Below are 22951 nucleotides of genomic sequence, written 5' to 3'. Positions count from 1 at the left end.
TGAACGTGCATGCACAAACTCTGCCTTTCCCCTTCACCTCAGTCATGTCCAGTACCCATACATCTGAATGTTTTATTCATTCCATTTCAGTGCAGAAGCCTTTCAAATCTGGTGTGTAGTTTCACCTCAGTTGCAAAGAACCTAACAATGCTGCATTGGACTAGTATTTTTTGGTTTTGGTTTTCAAAATATATAATATTGGATGGTACAATTAAACTAAAGTATTACTTAGAACAGTCATAGCAATAATGGACAATCAATGGGTTTTCAAGCACAACAATATCAGTAAATGTCTGGCAAAAGTTATATCTAGCAGGTTACAGTTATGTCTAGCAATCTTCAAAAAGGATATATTTGCAATTTACTACAGACCCCCACCCCCATGAAATTCCATTTCAACTACAGGAAGTCTTCCTCCGGTATTCAGGCAGACATAACTCATAACAGATTATAACTCAAAACAATTTGCAAAGACTGATAACATTAGAAGGCAATTCCTGAATGAATGAATTATCAGCAATCTGCTGGTTGGTAAAGATAAAGTAAACTATTAAATTCATGGGATAATGGTGAGATAGTCCCTTTGAAAATAAAATAATAATTACATATATAGTATTAAATATTTCCCAGTTTTGGCAAACAATGTCATATCAAATGTTTATAGTTAATTTTCACCTGCTTTTTCCAGCTCACCCTTTCTAGTGCGTAAATACTCCTACGACCAGTCGCAGACACAGTGGTCATAAATTAGGCACTGAGCGCAGGAGAATATATGCAAAAATGCTGTTCGTGATTTAAGGATATTGTACTCATCAAAGAGGATTTTACAAAAATGCTGACAGATCAATCTGCTCATTCACACCTTCAGAGGCTAATGATTTGAGAGTGAATATCAAGAATACTGTCATCTGTAGTAGAAATCTATCCACTTCAGTTCTGTTACAAATGTGATCTAAACCATAGGATTAAAAAAATCCTCCCAATGACATGGGAAATCATCATCATCATCTTTATTTGCAGTCAATTGACCAGAAAGAGAAAAATACAAATCATTTCAACAGGGAATCAATACATTTAACTAATTACAGAAAACATACCATTAAAACATATATGGAAATAATACATAGGGATCAAGAGTGGAAGGGAGCAGAATCAAAAGAAGGATACATAAATTAACATTAGGTCTTGGGCTGAATATATTCAAACAATTATACAATCATACGTGGTCTAGTAAGGATGGCCAGGGTGCATGCTGCCTCTATCCAAAAAGTAGAATATGTTTTCTACAATTACAACAATGCTCGTGCTATTGTTACATTTGCCTCCTCCGATATAGCTTCCAAAATCTTTCGAGCTAAGGAGGCATTTAACAGATATGGCATGCAGATACATAGATACTTTAAGAACATGTCTCCAGCATACCCTATAGGACCATCATCTTCAAACAGACCTCTTAGTAAGGAGCCCTGAGTAATGGACTTGATTGATTTGACATGGGAAATCAAGAGGGCATCTAAACTTTATTCTTGATTTTTCTGTGATGTTCAGACATCCTAGTCCTTAAGGACTTACCAATTTTCCCCACATATATGTACCGACAGATCTGCAACATAAATAACCCAAGCGGTATTACAATTGGACATATGTTGCAATATAAAAAGGCAACCATCCACAGGTTGTATGAAATCCTGAATTGGAAGAGAATGAGGACAATCACTATTGTAAAGAAATTGCTGATTTCCATAATCCTGTAGTGATTGATATTTTTCTAACTGAAGAGTCACTGAGAGAAGAGTTGGGGGTAGTAGTATTGAGTAGTAGCTCAAGACCCCATCCCTTCTCCAATGACCTGCTAAGCTCAATTACAAAAGATACATTTCCTCCAAACCCTCTTTTGTATTTGATTTGGTTATGGTGTGAATAGGGCTTGTCTTGACAAGGAGGAAAGCCCCAGGATGGATCCACAGTGGCGCTGTGTCATATGATGCAGCCGCCATCGCAGAGCCATCCGAGGGCATTCCTTTGGAACTCCGGTTTAAAAAAGTCGGTAACTTACCCTGATTTTTTGCTGTCAGCAAGAGCTGATGCACATTTGCTGTCTGTTGCCTTGCTCTGGTCTTACGGCTGAGGCGTGTCCCAGCCCATGGCGACCCCTGATTGGTCATCATCGGCCGGGACAGGGAGGAAGGAGCTGGCCGAATGGCCGCTGCAATGCCTCCACACCCCATGACTGCAACAATGAACAAACAGGGCCAACAGAGCCCTGTTTGATCACTGTCTGATTGGCTGAAGGTCCATCCCTTGACCAGTGGAAACATTCCGCTCGTTGCTGGCATGCAGGCCTTGAGGGTGCCACTGGAAGGGGAGAAAGGACCACCCAGCAGAAAAGGTTTCACTGATCCCCGTTTTCCTGTAACACAGGCAGTTTTTGCCCTGGTTAGTTGCCCCAGAGCTCCATGGCAGCTCGAGAAGATGCAGCAGGGCGGTTCCCCCCTCCCATTGAAAGAAACCCCAACCATGCTCCTTCGTGTGGGGACAACACAAAGGAGCGCAAACACAGGAGTTTTAGGGCTCATGACACCAATGCACCATCATCAAGATAGCCCCTAGGTGGGGAAGGGAGAGATTTGGCCCAGAGGCTTCCAGTAGCTGATCCCTATCCTACTATGTTGTTATCATCAGTTCATATGGTCTTGCACTATTTGAGCTCTTCTTTCTCCACCTCATGTCCAATGCTGCTTCTGGAAATGGACTGAACAAACACTAACTGTAACAATTTGTGTTAATACCTAACACTGCACTACAATTTTTATACTGACATAGGCTCTTCCCCTGTTCTACTGAGGGCTTAGATCTCCTTGGGGGTGGGGAAATACAGGAGTTAGAACATTTTCCCACTCAGTTCTGGTTTGCAGCATGGATGTACTTTTCTCTAACTAGAATAAACTTCTCTGTGGGGCCATTGTACACTGTGCAGCTGGTCGGCTTGAGGGATTAGTGTGTGGCGGAGGTGATCACTTGTCAGCCATGGTAGACAGTAAAGCCTATTATTCCTACACAGCTGAACGGTAATGGTCGAAGGGGAAGTGCTAACAAAAGTGACAATACTGAAATGGATTATCTGTGAACTTAGTAGGCAGATACAAGACAGATACTTTCAACACACTTTGATAGGAGTGAAGCAACCAGGAGTGAATCCTTGAATACTTAGAACAGCTCCACAGAAAGCTAGCAGCTAGAGGTATTGGCTATTATCAAATACAATCAGTATTTGATAAATTGCAGTAAAACTATAGACTACCTGTGATGTTCTGAATATATAACAAATATCAGAACTTAGAACATTTACGAACACTGTATGCACATCAAGACATTTCTCATGTTGGGCAACCAGAAATAATGTGGACCCATTTGCCCTAATACTGTTGTTGTTGTTTATTCGTTCAGTCGTTTCCGACTCTTCGTGACTTCATGGACCAGCCCACGCCAGAGCTTTCTGTTGGCTGTCGCCACCCCCAGCTTCCCCAAGGTCAAGTCTGTCACCTCCAGAATATCATCCATCCATCTTGCCCTTGGTCGGCCCCTCTTCCTTTTGCCTTCCACGTTCCCTAGCATCAGCCTCTTCTCCAGGGTATCCTGTATTCTCATTATGTGGCCAAAGTACTTCAGTTTTGCCTTTAATACCATTCCCTCAAGTGAGCAGTCTGGCTTTATTTCCTGGAGTATGGACTGGTTTGATCTTCTTGCAGTCCAAGGCACTCTCAGCATTTTCCTCCAACACCACAGTTCAAAAGCATCTACCTTTCTTCGCTCAGCTTTCCTTATGGTTCAGCTCTCGCAGCCATAGGTTACTACGGGGAATACCATTGCTTTAACTATGCGGACCTTTGTTGTTAGTGTGGTGTCTCTGCTCTTAACTATTTTATCAAGATTTGTCATTGCTCTCCTCCCAAGAAGTAAACGTCTTCTGATTTCCTGGCTGCAGTCAGCGTCTGCAGTAATCTTTGCGCCCAGAAATACAAAGTCTGTCACTGCCTCCACGTTTTCTCCCTCTATTTGCCAGTTATCAATCAAGCTGGTTGCCATAATCTTGGTTTTTTTGAGGTTTAACTGCAACCCGGCTTTTGCACTTTCTTCTTTCACCTTTGTCATAAGGCTCCTCAGTATTGCCCGAATACTACAAAAAGCAATAACACTGTGACCTGTTCAGACATCACGCTAAGCCATTGTTGTTAGGCTACTAATCCTTTTGCAGCAAATGATGAGTTTTTAAACTGTGGTTATGTAGCCACCATGGTTAGGAATGGTTCACACAACACACTAAGTCATGGTTCACATGATACGCTAATCAATAATGTTTAGCTCAAAACGCTTAACCAACGTGGCTTAGCATGTCATCTCAACAGGGTCCGAGTCTTTCAAAAATGAGAAATAATTCTCAGGCTAAACCCAAGGTGGATTGCCTCCTGACGCGCACTGCCGCCCCAGCCCCCCTGCCCTGCGCACAGGCAGTGGTGGCGCACCCACCCCCACCCTACATACTCACTCCACGTGCTGACTGCCTCTTGAAAGGCATCTCCGGTGGGACTCCTTACAGGAGGCATTTGGCCAGTGGGACCAAGAAGTGGTGAACATGGCCTGCGCTGGCTGCCCAAGCAAACAGCCTGGTCAGCATCCAAGCAAGCAGTGCTGGCTCTTGGTCCCACCACCCACCTGCATGCCTCCCACTGACCTCGACTGCCTACCTGGGCAGCTGGCAGCACACTTACCTCTGTCCTGCTGCCTCCTGTTCCAGATGCTTGCCGGAACAGGAGGCAGCAGGACGGAACAAGAGGCAGTGGGCTGCTCCCTGGCTTGCCCACCTCTCCTGGAAGTCTCAAGTCTCATGGAACTACTAGGATGATGTGTCTGACATCTCATGAGGTAAGCATGCCGCCGGCTACCCAGGTGGGCGGGAGGCATGCAGGCGGGTGCTGGGACCAACTCTGCTCACTCTGGCGCCTCCTGGCCACCCAGGCTGCTTGCTTGGGCAGCTGGCGCCAGCCACACTCTCAGCTTCTTGGTTCTGGAGGCCACACGTACATGGCTGTTGGGACCAAGGGATAGCAGGCGTAGCTGGTGGGCATGGCTTGCCGGTTGCCCAAATGAGCAGTCTGGGTGGGTGGGATCTGCCTGAGAGGCCTGCAGAAGTGACCACTTCTCTCCAGCCTGCTGGCACGTTGCCAACAGGACCAAGAAGCGGGGAGAGCGCCCACAGGCGCTGCTGTTTCCGTTCCCACTACTCTTCTTGAATTTTGCCGCCTCAAGCATCCACGTGGCTTCAAGGAAAGCCGGCCCTGATCATCCTTTTATCGTATCAACTTCAGAAGTTTTGGGGACATGTAGAAACTAGAACTTAAATGGCTCTGAGGTCAGCATTTCTTTTAACAATGAGAAGTAGCCACAGGAGGCAAAAGTCCCCCCCCACACACACACACAAGAAGCTGCAGCCCTCAATCCACATTATGTCTAGTTTGCTCAAGTTTAATTAATTAATTAATTACACAGCTTTGAGCATTCCTACATCTTGACTGGCATGTTTTATGCTATATCATAAGTTCTGTCTATGTATTACCTCTAATAAAAGGATTATGTATGGTTTGGCCCAAAAGATTTACCATGAAATCCTGTACATGTCTACTCAGAAATACATCTATTGTTTTCAATGGGCCGTATTCCCAGGAAATTGTATGTATAGAAACTGTAGCCTCAAAAATTGTAGCAGAACAAAGTTCTCTAGCACTGGTAGGAATAAAAAGAAGTACTTCTTCACACAGTGCATAGTTAAATCACAAGATGTAGTGATGGCCACGAAATTGGATAGCTTGAAAAGGGGGTTAGATAAATTCCTGGAGAAGAAAGCTATCAATGGCTACTATTTCTGATAGCTATGTGCTACCTCCAGTAGCAGAGGTGGTAAGCCTATGTACACCACTTGCTGGGGAACATGGGTAGGAAGATGTTATTGCACTTGTGTCCTGCTTGTGGGTTCCTGGTTAACAGCTGGTTGGCCACTGTGTGAACAGAATGCTGGAGTAGATGGACCTGTGGTGTGATCCAGCATGGCTCTCCTTACATTGGGCAATGAGGACATTTAATGATCTCAGTATTTGCAACTGAGAGATAACAACGAATTCAAGAAATTGGTAATGTGTATCTGACTCTATATTTGAATTCATAATATTTAATATAACTTCTCTTCCAAAGATATATATTAAACGGAGAATAAAGCTGGGAAGTTTAAAGCTAAAATGGGAAAGAGTGATTTGTTCAAATATATTTGAAAATGCCTGTCCAAACACGCATACACTTATCTTCAAAAGAGGGTATGTAGTCTCCCCCTGTGGTAGTCTTCTTGTATTGCTATTATCTTACGCATAGCCTGAAGCAAATGTACAAAAATGGGCAAGATAAAAGCTGACATTGGCCAGATCGATGCCAAGCAGGATATGACACTTTGAAAACAGTTTGAAAACTGTATATGGAGTGTGTCCTGGGTCCCAACTGTTGTCACTACTGTTAGAAACCATTTCAAAGCAGTAGTGTTGATCCTGCCATTGTATTAGTCTAGGGCAGACATTTGGCTCATCAGGTAAAAATGCCCTAAGGCAATTCTATTTTGAGAACAAGGCCTCATCTACACCAAGCAGGATATTGCACTATGAAAGTGGTATATAAGAGGCAGGAGCCACACTGCTGCTTTATAGCAGTATTGAAGTGCACGGACAACTGTTGGGACCCATTGACACAGACCATGTACCGCTTTCATACCGCTATATCCTGCTTGGTTTGGCTCCTGCCTTTTATATACCACTTTCATAATGCAATATCCTACTTGGTGTAGATGAGGCCCAAGTATACCATCAAGTTGGTTGTAATTACATTGTTCTATACATACAATCTGATGAACACTCTTCTTAGGCCTTGAACTAGAAGATACCGCTGGCAACAGTCATTTTAATAAGTACTGCAATCTAATACAGAATTTAAAAGCAGCTTTGGTTACAATCCTATACCCACTTTCCTGGGAATATGCTCCACTGAATCTATGGGGCTTACTTTTGAACAGACATGCATAGGATTGTACTATAAGATACCTATAGGTCCATGCTGGCACAAATCTCATGTTCACCCTCTTATTAAATCCTATTCATATTTTTTTAATTTTTTTATATCTGTTTTTAATGTTCATTGTTTTTAAGTTTTGTAAACCACCCAGAGAGCTTTGGCTATGGGGCAGTATATAAATGTAATAAATAATAACAATAATAATAATAAATAAATAAAAATATAACACACATACACACAGAGAGAGGAACCAGCATTATTACAACAAGTCAGACGACCATTGATCCATCTAGCTCAGTGTTGTCTACATTGACTGGCAGTGGGTCTCCAGGGGTCTTTCCCAGCCATTCCTGGAGATGACAGAGACTGAACCTGGGATCTTCTGCATGCAAAGCAGGTGCTGTACCACTGACCTGCAGTTTTAAAGCAAGTGGGGCATTTCTCAGTTTCCTCCCGGTGGGCTTCAAACTCCCATCTCTTGCTTCTGAATCCCATGCAGTAATTGTTTGAATCAATACTAAACTGTATTTATAATCATATCTGTATTTTTATTTGATCTAAATAAAAAGACTTTAAAACATCAGCTCCATTCCTGATTCTGGTGTAGCAGCCCTCATTTGTTCATGGCTGCAGAATGCTTGAGAGGTGTAGGACTTCTTTCTGTCAAAAACTGCATGGGATTGTGCCTGGAGTATTCTTTCTGGCAGGGAGGAGGGAAGCAAGCTCCAAGCAGCAGCTGCTTCTCTGGAGAATGAATGGGCCCCAATTGCCATCCTGTCCCCCCAGTCATTATGTTCCCCCCCCCCCGTGGGGCAGTGAGAGCAGCCTCTCAGTGGACCTAGAACCCCTGGATGGACACACCAGAGTACACTGCCCTTCAGCTCTGCACACCAAGGGCAACATTTAGGCCTTAGTTTAGGGTGACCATATGACCGAATTTGCCCGGATTTGTCTGGGTTTTTGATGACAAATCCGGGAGGGGAACAGAAATCCGGATTTTCTTTCAAAGAGCAGCTCTAATGGGAATTAACAAAAATGCTTATAGCTCTGTCATTTTTTAAGCTAAAGACATGAAACTTGGCACAATAGTAGCTCTTAGGAAGGGCTTTAGTCATACCAAATTTGAAACAGATCCGTTCATCCATTGATTTTTTAGGTTTTTTTTAAAAAAAAATAGGTTTTAAAATTATTATTTTTTAAATCATCATTTTTAAAGTTAAAGAGATGAAACTTTGTACCATGATAGGATTTAGGTAGAGCTTTAGCCACACCAAATTTGAAACAGATCTGTTCATCCATTGATTTTTTATGATTTTTTTTAAAAATGAGGTTTTAAAATTATTATTTTAAAAACTGTCATTTTTAAAGATAAAGAGCTGAAAGTTGGCACCATGATAGTTTTTAGGTAGAGCTTTAGCCATACCAAATTTGAAACAGATCTGGGGCCAGTAGCAAACCCTATTAACAACAACAGCAGCTTGCAATGAGTGAAGATACAGTCAGAAAAGATATTTGAGGGAAGGGGAGAATGTAACACAGAGAGTATAGCAAAAGCTTCAAAGTACAGCAAAACCTACAAAAGTAGGAGTGAGTGAAGTTAATTTCAGATACATTGAATCTCTCACTTGTTCTTTATTTCAGTGATTTTAACATTAAGATGTTATGTAGAACAGATTTGTCTTAAATGTGTGCTGTAAAATCAGACGTGACCAAGGCTATGTTCGGGTGGGCACGCCCCCTTGGTACTGGACATGTCCCCTTGGGGGCGACCATGGTGTCCTCCTTTTTGGTTTCCAAAATATGGTCACCCTACCTTAGTTAGACCTAAGGTTTATCCTGGGATCATCCTGGGGTCATCCCTGCATGCTCCAGGGATATCCTGTGTGTCATTTACAGGAACAGGGATGACCACGGGACAAACCTTAGGTCTAGCTAAGGCCTTAGTCTCAGGGTTGGTCACTATTCATTCTAACTTTAAAAACTATAGTATTACTGTGTAAGTATGAAATTAAAACAGGGGACCAGATGTAAAGAGCTCTCTTGTATCTTTAATAACTGTGTACAAGAGGGTGCAGTTTGTCAGGCAAGGATGAGAAAAGTTACAACTGCTGAATATCCGTAACCTACACATCAGTTAAAGTTAGAGACGCTTGTCTTCCTTTGCAACTGGTCACTGTGGCGTTACACCCCACAAGTCAATTCCAAATATATGTCTGCAGTTTGTAAGTCTGTGGATTTTAGAATGTTGGCCTAAGTGGGCGGAGTTAGGATGTCTTGGGATGGGGAGGAGTGATATATAAGGGAATGACTGAGGGGGTTGAGAGTTCTTGTTCTTGTTCTTTTCAGGAAAGCTTTTCAGGGAGACTTGTTAGGTACTCTTAGAGTCTGTACTGCTCTCTATGTTTATGGTACTTAAGTTCTGGGAAATTTGAGAGTCAGTGTAGTGAGTGGTGTCTTTAGAGTGTGGTGTGCACGTAGTGGAAGTATATTAATCAATACTGAGAATAAAGAAAGTTCAAGAGTGATTGTGTGAGAAAAAGGAAAGCGCGAATGTGAGAGTGACAGGATTGTATGGAAGGTTTCAAAAAGGTTTTTAAATGTTATTTGAAACAAAGCTTATGAACTTTTAAAAATAAATTTTGATTGTTTGTTTTAAAACTACCACAAAAATCCCATGTGTCTGTTTGGCGTTTATCATCTTAAGTTTACACATTTAACACCCACTCTGACAATCATTCACCTAAGCAGATATAACTCACAGCACATTATTATATATATTAAAATCCATTCTCCATTTTAAACCCCTTTCTCCACATAGTTTGGAGGAAGGTGGGCTTTATCCCTTGCCTCAGACGTACCAAGTGGTGGTGCTTGGCTTGAGCAGGGGGTAGCCTCGGCCGGGTCTGGTGTTCAGAGCCTGTGTCGCCCCATAAGAAGTGGTGGCAGACGTGAGGTCTGGTGTTCAGAGCCTGTGTCGCCCCATAAGAAGTGGTGGCAGAAGTGAGGTCTGGTGTTCAGAGCCAACTGCTGAATATCCGTAACCTACACATCAGTTAAAGTTAGAGACGCTTGTCTTCCTTTGCAACTGGTCACCCTAGATTAAAATATGGGGAAAGGAATCAGATTAAATTTCCTTACAGTTATAATATGTATAGCATATATTCATATGAAAACCTATTGTTAAAATTATTAAAATAAATCCTCTGTTACATCATGTTTCAGATCTTCTCAGACTGCCACCTTGTGGGGATTTTCCAAGAAGATCTATGGAAGGAAGAGTTGCAAGATTTTTCAGAGGATTTCGCGAGGTATGACAAGGGGTTATAGCAAGGTATGCCAAGGGAATGTCGCAAATATATGGCACAAGGTATAGCGAGGGTATGGCAAAGTATGTGTTGTAGTGTAGCAAGAGTTTAATTTAATTTAATAAAATTTATATTCCACCCCTCAATGTAGAAAAGAAAAAAAGAGGAAAAAATCCCAGTGTACCGCACAACATAAATTTAAATCAAAAACAGCAATAACAAAAGACCAAGATAAAGCTGTAGCAGTTGTAGTTGTTTTAACCATATTAAAAAGCTTGGGGAATTAAACTTTTTTGGGCCTGGTGCTGAAAAGACAGCATTGTAGCACAATATGAGTTTCACTGGGGAGAGCAATATACAAATGGGGCACAGCGACTAAAAACCCTCTCACCATTTATCGCCTGCCTCACTTTAGATAGAGGGGCCACCAAAAATGATCAAAGTGTACAGCAAGACTCATATGAGTAGATGATCCTTCAGGTATTCAGGTCCCAAGCTGCATAGTGTTTTGAAGATAAGCCTTGCCCAGACTTTATTGCTTCTACAGCACACAAGGGAAAACTCTAGTAAGGGGAAGTATGAGGAAAGGGCACAGAATGATTTGTCTCCAAAACACATATTGGGGACTTGAGTACATTGCTAACACTTCTCTGCCTGGAACCCTAACAGCTTCCTTGCCTTGGGACTCCAAACACAAACATGCAACACCTAACTAGGTGTACCAGGACAGAGCACCCCACATAACTAAGGAAAGGAAAGGACGACCGTGCTACAACATTTAATGCTGAAAATGCCTGCCATGTTACCCACCCTCTTTGCCAAAGGAAGGCTGCACAAACCCACTTTGTCCAAAATTAGATCAAATTGCACATACAACAGACAAATATGCAGAGTAGTATCCTTGGTCAATGAAGGCCTTCCTGAAAATAGGATAGAGTTACGAAAGCTACCCTTCCTTGAGTTTGAGTAACCTGTTCCAGACACTGATGTCTGGAGCGAATTGAAATTCCTAGGATATCAGTGGGGAAAAGAAGTTTGTTTGAAAAAGAAGATTGCAATGGATCTCTGCATTGGGCAAGGCAAGAATCTAGGCAGTCAGAGCATGGATAGTCTGAGTAAAACTATAGTGAATTGGAATGGCACAACCATAGTGTTCTGTGCCTCTTGGTGGTTCTTTCTGGGTTTACAAGGGCTGACTGGAAGATCTGGGGCCGTAGCTAGACCTAAGGTTTATCCTGGGTTCGTCCCTGCCTGAGCGCTGGATGCCCTGTCTGGCACTTAGATGAACAGGTTTGACCCCAGGACAATCCTGGGATAAACCTTAGGAAATAAAGCCAGACTGCTCACTTGAGGGAATGGTATTAAAGGCAAAACTGAAGTACTTTGGCCACATAATGAGAAGACAGGACACCCTGGAGAAGAGGCTGATGCTAGGAAAAGTGGAAGGCGAAAGGAAGAGGGGCCGACCAAGGGCAAGAGGGATGGATGATATTCTAGAGGTGACAGACTTGACCTTGGGGGAGCTAGGGGTGGCAACGGCCGACAGAAAGCTCTGGCGTGGGCTGGTCCATGAAGTCACGAAGAGTCGGAAACGGCTGAACGAATAAAACTAGCTAGTAGTTGGAATCCTGTTGACAGCCGGGACCTGGAGACCAAGGTGGTTTCAGTAGAGTGGTCCCAATATGTTTCTGGCCCAACATCCACAAATGGAACTGAGTAAACTAGCACACTGTGTGAGATAGCTTGGGGCTCTTCTAAAGTTTTGATAAAAGCTTCAGAAACACAATGGTTGCCAGGTCTGGCATGATAATGACACAAAAGCTGGAGGAAGCTTACCAGGCGTCCTGAATAGCCCTTCTAGGCTGAAAACAATAGGGCTAGGATAACTCTTGGCCAGAGCCATCACAAATACAAAAAAGAAGTGATTTGGGATGGGCAAACCATTCAAGGAAGTGCTCAGCCTACAGCTAATTCTAAGAAGTGACCTTTCCCAAAGCTTAGAGAAGCTTATACTTGGGGCAGTGATTTACTCATGCCTGGGGATATCACTTCAGGACTGGTGTAATTAAACTAGTGTTTGCCCATCCTGGGGCTTCTAAATAGGTGCAGTTTGTATTAGATTACTGATGCTAAATCTAACCTTATGAACCTGACCTGCAGGGTTATAAGACAAGACCATTTTGCAGCCAGTTTTCCCACCCTTGCCTAGCTTCCCTCAGGCAGATATTCTTAAAGTGACCACCTCCATGGTTGCCAACTACTACAGGATCCTACAGTGCATACCCTACTGCTGCTAACAACATCATCTGAGTCATGGCTTCCCTGTGTGGGGTATGTATGTACTGCAAGTGGTGTACTGGGATTAGATACACTGTATCTTAAATTCCTTCATGGTGATGTGGTCCAGGTGGTTGTCATTGTGGGGGCGGGCATTTTAAAATATTTCCCCCTCTCCATTGAGTTCAATGGAAGAAATATTCCTTGTGCTGGCTCCCAGGTCAGCATAAAGTGAGTTTAAAATATAAAACTGCAGATGCTCAAAGTATTTTAAAATAAAATAAAAAACTGAGTTGGCAAACAGGGTTATTGTTGTTGTTGTAGTAGTAGTAACATATAGGGGATGTTAAAACAGTTGTTTAGTAGACAACAAACATTTTCCCCACTGACCCCACAGCCACTACATCATGCTTTGCAAATGAAGTTAATTCCTCGTGGTTGTAAGGCCCCCTCATTAGATTGTTAAGTACAAGGTCTAAAATTGGTTAGCTGCACTCCTGATTCCAGAAACAGATGTTGACTGGACTGGCAGTTGAATCATACTTCAACACCGAGGAGAGGGCAGCATCCTTCACTGCCCCTGAAGGTAGTAGTTTAGCTCAGGGGGCACATGACAAGCTGCGTTGCACACATAGCTCTTCCCTTCAACACCTCCCCACTGCTCCCACCCCCCGTATTTGCAGCCTAGGTGGCCACTTATGGGTTGCCAAAACAGAGGAAATGCATCACCAAAAAAAAAAGAAAACACAAATTTGCATAAACATTTTCATATGCTAATTAGTGTTTTTTTTAAATAATCACGAAAAAGATCATATCTGCAGGATATTTTTCTGTTTTATCTTTAATCGAATGAATTCTGTTTCTAATCTATTTTTTCTTGATATAGTTAGAGGATTCATTTCCAAATTCATGGTATTTCTGATCTACATAATTTAGATTCATTGTAATTTTATATATGTCTAAGGTTTGTAGGCAGGTTCTTTTTTCCCACCAATTGTCCTAAAAGCTGTACATTCCCTTTCTTTTGTGTTTTTTCTGTAGCTCTTTAATTTCATTTTCTAGTTGTGTTCCCCCCCTTCTTTCCTTTTCTTGAGAATGCTCAATTCTTTTATGTGATACCCTCTTATTATGACTGCCTTTAATGTGTACCATAATATATTACGACATGCCTGGAGTGGAATTGTTTTTGATGTAATTGGTAATAGCTTGTGTGGTTCTATCTTTTATTTCTGCCCTTTCAGTGAGTACAGTTATGTAAAGGAAGCATAACATTGCCTATTTGAAAAGTTGCAGACTACAGAACATGGTGTGACACAGTAGGCCTGTTCAGATGACACCGTTAACCCTGCTGGTTAAGGATTTTTGGTTAAGCAGTAGGTTTTACGGTGTTGTGTGCAGTGTGTTTTCCTTGACCAAGTGCCACTGCTAACCACATTATGGTCGGCTTCATTAATGCAGCAGGGTTAGCGGCATTGACTTTGGCTTAAGGTGTTGTGTGTGACACTCCTGTGGTTAAGGGGCCAAAATAATAATAATAATAATAATAATAATAATAATAATAATAATAATAATAATTTGCATTTTGATACTGCCCAATTGCTGAAGCTATTTCCCTTGCAGATGTTGGGAAGGAATGCAAGTGCGGGTGCAAGGCACCTCGTGGCACCAAAGCGCCACCTTAAAGATGGGGGCCTGGCCACTGAAAAGGTTGGGGGATCAATAATCTTGAACAGGGAGCCACAGAACGCTGGAATCGCTAGCTTTAAGGGCTGCATTATACAAGTAATGGCTGCTGACTGTAGAGATGGAACTAAAATGGTCGGCGCAATGGCCGGCTCTCCTAGCGCATATGGGGCAGAGCATTTGGGAGGACTCAGATACTTATCTAACAGGTTTGTGGTTAGCATGTGGTGAAGGGAACAGGGAACTGGACAGGGTTAACAGTGTCGATTGTGACCGTTTCTGCTTGTGGTTAGTGCTAACCACAGAGAAGCATGGTTAAGATAACCACAGAACCCTCAGTGTCATCTGAACAGGCCCAGTGATTGAACCTATTATTGGTGATGTAAATATTAAGCTCTTTAGAGCACAAGCCTGTGTGATGTGCCCTAGGTACTCCTAAGGCTCTGAACCTGGAGATTTATGAGTCTCCAATGCAGAGCAGGAAGTGCCTCCTGCCTCCTGCTCTGCATTTTTAGCTAGACAGGTGATTTTTGCCTGTCTAGGAAGGCTTCAGGGTGGGGAAGGGAAGGAGGCTGGGGGATACCTCATAGCCTCATATCCCAGGTGTCCTCCCCTCCCCCAGAAATACTTCCTTTTCCCCATCTGCATCCTCATTTTGTGAGCTTGGAGAGATAGCAGGTGTGGTTCTCTCTGGGCCACCTACCAAGGTGGGGAGGTGGTGGAGGTTTCCTGGCTCCGAGCTTGGAGCTCTGCCTACAAACTTGGAGCCAGGAAACCAAACAATCCTTTGTTCCCAGGGGGTGGGGAGGGCATAGGTTTGCTTCTTCCGTTTTGAAGTCAGAATATAATCTCTGCGGGAATACAAATAGTGACGCCCAGAAAGAAAGTATAGTCTCTTTCTGAATTATGTATCATTCTCCAGTCATCAATGAGTTCAATAACTCCCACAGAGTCTTCTCTAATTCTGTAGTTGTTTCTATTTTGTTGTTCCATTTCCTATCTGGAAATGCTGCTTCAGGGGGAGAAACGCTGTTCCACCAAGGGTGAGCTATTCCACCTGCTCCCCTCCCCCCCACACCTGGAGGCTTTAAAAGCAAGGCTGGAGCTCAAGAGAGGTGCTGCTTCAGGGGGAGAAACGCTGTTCCACCAAGGGTGAGCTATTCCACCGGCTCCCCTCCCCCCCCGCACCTGGAGGCTTTAAAAGCAAGGCTGGAGCTGAAGAGAAGCGCTGCTTCAGGGGGAGAAACGCTGTTCCACCGAGGGTGAGCTATTCCACCTGCTCCCCTCCCCCCCACACCTGGAGGCTTTAAAAGCAAGGCTGGAGCTCAAGAGAGGCGCTGCTTCAGGGGGAGAAACGCTGTTCCAACCAAGCTTTCTTTTATTTTTATCTGGTTTGTTTTGCTGTGAACTTGTATTTAGTATATTTTTGAGTATTATTGTGATGTTGCTGATTAGTATATTGTTAAACATTGTTGTAGTTCTAATATTTGTAAACCGCCCAGAGAGCTTCGGCTATTGGGCGGTATAAAAATGCAATAAATGAAATGAAATGAAATGAAATTTCCACTTCTATCTATGCTTGGGTTAATTACTTTGTTTAAGTGTCCACCTCTTATCGAAGTTCCTTCTTTAAAGTCATCTAATACCAGTAGTGTTTCTTTCAGAAAATGAGTTTGATTTGAATTTGGGCAATATATTGGTATTTTTTGATCTCCAAGGTTAGCTTTAGCATTTGGGATCCATTACACTTTTTTTAAAAAAAAATCTCACTTTTGTGTTTGAGCATGATCAGCATCTCCCTGGATTTTGAATTTCCTTCTGTGGCATAAATTTCTTTCACCCTTCCGCTTCTGAGGAAAAGTTCTTTTTGATTCTGCTTATGATGAGTTTCTTGTAAGAATACCACATCTAAGTTCTTCTTCTTCTTCTTCTTCTTCTTCTTCTTCTTCTTCTTCTTCTTCTTCTTCTTATTATTATTATTATTATTCCCTGTATCAACTTGGATTTTATTGGTGACCCCATCACCTTTACGTTTAAAGACCAAATCTTCAACTCTCCCATAATGTAACAGACATTTGTTTTACATTGTTTTCTGAGACTATGAGCTTCTCTACATTTAAAAACCCACTGCTTTCTGCTTCCATTTATGACGTCCTGAGATCACAATAATCTCATTACACGGTGAACAGCCATGTGGTTTGAATGGAATACTTCCTATCTCTGCCTTGAGTTTGAACTTCCATTCAAATCAATGAAACAGTGCCATCTTGTAGCGGAATTATAGCACAACACAACTAATATGCAGGGAAGTTTGCCGGATTAAATTTCTTAAATCTGATTTTAATCTGTGTTTTCTGACAGTGAAAGGCAGGAAACATTATGCCTGATAACAATGTCATGAAATCGACCAGGAAACGTCCGTGAATGGCCACTTATAAGCTTGCTATAAATTGCTTGTTTAGAGACAGCCTATATATTGGTCATTTATGTGGTAATGTGTGTTTTGCTCCATGTTGAATCCATACAGAAATATAGGTACACCCAGCTTTAAACAACTAAATAGCATTAGAAACAATAACCTTCACTTTAACCATAAAAGGGTTAAATACAGTGCCCTGTGCCTCATCTATTTCAATGAGGCAATTTAGGGAAGATTAAAGGGGTGTATGTATGCACTCCGAGGTACTCCTTCCCTCCTCCAGCACAATATTTAAGTTATGTTCATTATGGATGTACATACGAAAAGATCTACTATATATACTTCTGTTTCTCTTTACCCATCAGCCTTGATGCATAATGATATTGTCCTGAGTCTCCTATACTTAATGTCTCTCTCTTGGTTGTTTCATTCTCAGTCAGTCTTCGTTATTTCTCCTCTTCCTCTCTTTCCTCCCCCATACATATGAGAAAGTTTCTACTGTCTTTAGGTGATTCCAGGATTTCTTTTCTTCTTTCTTTCTTTTTTGTTTTCTCAGTTGTGATTCTTGATTGCTATCTCCATTTAGTTCACTCTCTTCATCTTGTCCTGCTCCTCTGGTAATTTCAGGACGGTCATCATTTCTTCCTGTGTTGAGTCCATGTGTATTTTGCCACTTATGTGAATGATAAATTTTACAGGATAACCCCAAAAATCAAATCCAATTTGATTTTTGGAGTGAATTCATGAGAAATATAAAAGATATTTGGCGTTATAACATTTCTGGACATAAATCTTGGAATAATTCAACTAGGTTACTATACTCAGTGTTAGATTATTTATGTTTCTGGAGGTCTTCAATAAGGCACCTGTTAATGCTTCGTTATGATGTCATGAGGTCGGGGCCTTCTGGTGGCTTGGCATATAGTGAGTTTGAATGATTTCTGACTGTCGCACTGCTCTAACTTCCTGACTGTTAGAGCAGTGCTACAATGGAATCAGTTACCTAGGGAGGTTGTGGGCTCTCCCACACTAGAGGCCTTCAAGAGGCAGCTGGACAAGCATCTGTCAGGGATGCTTTAGGGTGGATTCCTGCATTGAGCAGGGGGTTGGACTCGATGGCCTTGTAGGCCCCTTCCAACTCTGCTATTCTATGATTCTATGATTTTTCTAAGTGTTATTTACAAATCCGGGAAAGTGGTAGCCATTATGTTAGAATCTGGATTATATTTTTTTGCCTTCTGTATTTTCTAAACCCCACAAATTCTGATATTGGCTCTTCTACTACTGTTCTCCAGGGATTCAACTTTTGGGCACAGTTCATAATTCATTTTGGTTAATTTTTGTATCTTTTTTTTTACCGAGTCCTAATTTCATTGCTTTGTCAGCCGTCTCTGCAGTGACATGAACCTTAGCTGCTACTTTATCTATAGATTCTTTGAGTGGTTTAATGGCATTTCTCCTATCTTGGCGAAGTAGAGCTAGCTGTGCCATGATTCCAGATGCATTGTTGGTGCCATCTTTAGGCGCTTTATTCAGTTTCCCCATAACTTCTGCTGTCGAGATGGTCTTTTTTGGAATTTGTTTATCTGCTCAAAGAAAGCTCATAATTGCCAGTTTTTAATACCTACAAACCTTTGGGACATTCCGCTTTGTCTAGAACACAGGATCATTAGTCTGAAGATCTTTTGAAAATGCTGGAGGGTGAAGTAAAGTGCCTGAATTCATCACCTCCCCACTATTTGTATATGCTAATTCATATATATGCAAATTTAGAAATAATAATTACAATTTTAATAGAATTAAAGTGCATTTCTTCATAGCGCAGGCCAGGTAACCCATGTGCCTGCCTGTTCAGTCTGCTGTCTGGATGCTACCTATAGATGAACAACAGTTCTTATGGTTCATTATTTTTGTGAACTGCTCAGAGAGCTTCAGCTATGGGGTGGTATAGAAATTAAATGAATGAATTATCTTTAACCCAGAACTGGACAGGACAGCCCTTCAAATAGAGGATGGTCCTCTGCCAGCCTTTCAAATAGAAGACTGTCCTCTGTAAAAGAGACCCTACTCTACAGAGCAAACTGAAATAGCCTCCTCACTCTTCCTAATGGTAGGGCTGGCCCTGCTCATTCTCTTCTTAGTGGCAAGCAGATCCCCAAGTGTGCTGCACAGCAGGTAAAGGAGAGAAGAAAGTAGAGTAAAAACAAAAAACCTAGGATAACCATATGAAAAGGAGGACAGGGCTCCTGTTTCTTTAACAGTTGTACTGAAAAGGGAGTTTCAGCAGGTGTCATTTGTATGTATGCAGCACCTGGTGAAATTCCCTCTTCATCACAACAGTTAAAATTTCAGGAGCCCTACCTAGTGTGACCAGATACAAAAGAGGGCAGGGCACCTGCAGTTTTAACTGTTGTAATGAAGAGAGAATTTCACCAGGTGCTGTATGCATACAAATGATACCTGCTGAAATTCCCTTTTCAATACAACAGGATGCCTGTCCTCCTTTTCATATGGTCAGCCTAACCCACAGAACCAACATTTTAATAATAATTATGTTTGTGTCAGCTTAATTCCTTATCTAAGCTGGTTTGGGCTGTTGGGTTGTCTTCAAAGATGTAGCGGAAGTGTCTGATGATTCAGATCATCATCACCCACATGTCAGTAACAGTTGCTATCTAGGAAAATGTGAGTAGTTCTGCCTCAATGCCATATCCTAAGTTAACACCAACCATTTGTTCCCTAGCAGCATTCATAAATACCTATGTGTACATGCAGCCTACATTTGTATATGGAGATCTTGTGGAGCAAGGCACTTAGTCATAATTGACAACTGTTGCAGGAATGAAGGCATATTCCAAGGCCTGGGTGTGGAGCTCTGCCCAGGAAGAGGCATCCATAGAGCTCTTCTTGGGCAGAGCTCCATATATCACCTTCAACCTTGGAACTGAACTTTCCTTCTCACTGAGCCTAGCCCACGTTGCACCAGCCTTTAATAGGTGTGACTTACTGCCTACAAAAGATAACTTTGCATGTTTTTTGTTTGTTTTGCACTGTTTATGGTGTGGTATGGTTTACTTTAAAAAATAAGAGTTTATGACTGCAGTATCACTTTTTAATTTTTTTATCCCCCAAACCATGTGATTTCCTTAGATTGTGGACCCATTTTGGACAGAATTATTAATATTTAGAGAGGGAAACTGTTAAAAAAATTGTTCCAAGCCCATGGGACAGTGAGAGATATACATCAAATAAATAAGAAACAAAAATTGGAATGAGAAAAGGGGGTTCTGCTTCAAGGCTGGCAAGTGCACCAGTCAAGACTTAGGCCATGGCTAGACCATGTGCATCTGAATGATAATACTTAGGTCTAGCTAAGGCCTTAGTCACAAAGAGAGAAACCAGCCCAGAGTCGTACACACGATTCCAAGTATGGGTGGCAGGAGAAGGCACAGGCAAGATCAAAGAGTTCAGTCCACAGGGGTCAGTTTTACCCAGTGTCAAGGCCAGTTAGTGGGTGTCCAAGAGAGTGGTCCAGATGGGTAGCAAAGGCCCAAAATAGCAAGGCAAAGCACGAGAATTAAAGCATTGTTGTTTGTAGCAGAGAGTTCACTTCAGCTGCACTGATTCATAGGTGGTCATTAATGACCACAACTGGCTAATTAGGTCAGCATGTTGCTTTTAAGGGAGACCCCATGCTTTGGCTTCCTTTTGCACTTTTGCTGCTTGCATCTGAGCCTATGCCATTCAGAGGGATGAATTATCTCAGGCTCTGATTCCTGCATTTGGGAGAGTTCAGGAATGGCACTGGAGGGGCCAGGTTGCTCGTCTAATGGTTTCAGGGGAGGCTGTCAGCCAAAGCCTCCACTTCCTCTCCTGGCTCTGGCTGGGCCCTGTTTTGTAGGCTCTCTCCCTCCTTTTCTTCATCAGCTGTATCATCCTTCAGGTAGGGCATGACAGGAAGTAGAGCAAGATATCTATCCTAAATATACAGGGAAACAACATTAGGACTAAGTGGCAGCTTTTCCCAAATAAGGTTGGGATGATGCAGCAGGTAGAATCATAGAATAGTAGAGTTCGAACGGGCCTATAAGGCCATCGAGTCCAACCCCCTGCTCAATGCAGGAATCCACCTTAAACCATCCCTGACAGATGGTTGTCCAGTTGCCTCTTGAATGCCTCTAGCATGGGAGAGCCCACAACCTCCCTAGGTAACCGGTTCCATTGTCGTACTGCTCTAACAGTCAGGAAGTTTTTCCTGATATCCAGCCGGAATTTGGCTTCCTTTAACTTGAGCCCGTTATTCCGTGTCCTGCACTCTGGGATGTTCGAGAAGAGATCCTGGTCGTCCTCTGTGTGACAACCTTTCAAGTATTTGAAGAGTGCTATCATGTCTCACCTCAATCTTCTCTTCTCCAGACTAAACATGCCCAGTTCTTTTAGTATCTCCTCATAAGGCTTTGTTTCCAGACTCCTGATCATCCTCGTTGCCCTCCTTTGAACACGCTACAGCTTATCTGCATCCTTCTTGAAGTGGAGAGTTGCCACCCCACACCAGGTGTCCTGGTGGCCATTGATGTCAATGGAAGATTTCTTTCTTAGTTTAATTGCAATGTAGCTGGGTGGGAATGGTGAACCTTCCTCTTCTCCATATTCTGAAATACAGCTCCCCTAAAGAGAATCTCTCACACACATGGCAATTAAGCTCAAGATCAACTGATCTGAGATGATCTGGGGTAGGGTGGAAATTTATGGAATAATTTATTTAATTTGAAGTGATTTGGATTAGAAATCAATTGACTGGCTTTTTGCCTTCTGTAAAATGTAAATGAATCCTAGGAATTATTTCTAAATGTGCGTATACTGGCTTAACATGTATGTTAGAGCTTTCTAGGAGTGCTACTGACTATATCTTGTGTTAATATGGTCTTATCAGAATCTTGTTGACTGCACTGCATGCATCTTGCTTCCTCTATAACTTATATAGTTTTCTACTCCTTAATATTTGCACCATCACTTTCATAAAACATGGTCATGTTTTTTTTACCACACAAAACATTAATTCTCTCTCTCTCTCTCTCTCTCTCTCTCTCTCTCTCTCTCTCTCTCTCTCTCTCTCCTTCTATTAACAGATTATCCTTTCAATGATTTTCCCAGCATGGGGTTGTTTTCAGATCATAGATAAAAAATTATAAGTCTAAAGCACTTCTCCAATTATCCAAGAAACTCAGGGCACCATGCCCTTTTATTCTCACAACATCAAGCCTGAGATAGGTTAGGTTGAATGATAAGTGTGATGGTAGGAAACTGCCTTATACCTGGTAAGACTATTTTTTCCATGTAGCCCAGGATTGTCCATTTCATCTGCTAGATGTTTCTGTACCATGCTAGTTCTCCACATAAGGCTACGTAATTTACTACACCACTACAAAGGCTTTTGAAAATTGCTTAGTGTGTTAGAGTCACACACTCTGGCCACTTGTCCAAAGAGCTACTTTAAACCTTGGGCATGTCCAGTGGGACATTAAAACACTTTAAAAAAAAAAACGCAGCAGGTGCCTCTGCCATAGCTCCAACTCTTTTTGCAAGGTACTTTAGTTTTAAAAGCAGTTTGACTAGTGGTGCAAAGAGCTGTGCTTTTAAAACTGTAAGCCCAAGTTCCCTTAGGCATGTGGAACTAGTTCTGTTCTTCTTTGGATCCCAGTCTGGGTGGGGGAACAATTGTCTGAACTCTATGGAAATTAGGTGGGATGGGTAGAGGCAAAATTAGAGGATGTTTCCATTTTAGAAATCATAATTGGGGCTATTATATACATTATTATTAAATGTATTGAATTAGATAACCTGTGGGCCAAATACATGTAATATGGGAGATCTGTGATTGCATCTCCCCATGGGCATCTGCTGGAATATTTCTGGGATGGGGGTGGCAAAGCTGTACAGCAGTTTGTGGTTGCAATTTGTGTGTGTAATGCATGCTGCTACGACATTTAGAAGCCTACACAGAAGATCCTGGGAATTAAAAAGCACTAATGCAGAAAAGTGTTACATTCAAGAAGCATCATAAACTCCAATAAACCTTTATTTGGAGTGAGGGATAAAAAACAACAACATCTAGGAGCAAGAGATGGGGGAAACCCAAATGCACAAGTACAATACAGCT

This window comes from Elgaria multicarinata, chromosome 1 (genome assembly GCF_023053635.1).
Source record: "Elgaria multicarinata webbii isolate HBS135686 ecotype San Diego chromosome 1, rElgMul1.1.pri, whole genome shotgun sequence".
Lineage (NCBI taxonomy): Eukaryota > Metazoa > Chordata > Lepidosauria > Squamata > Anguidae > Elgaria > Elgaria multicarinata.
This window is presented reverse-complemented; position numbering follows the sequence as displayed.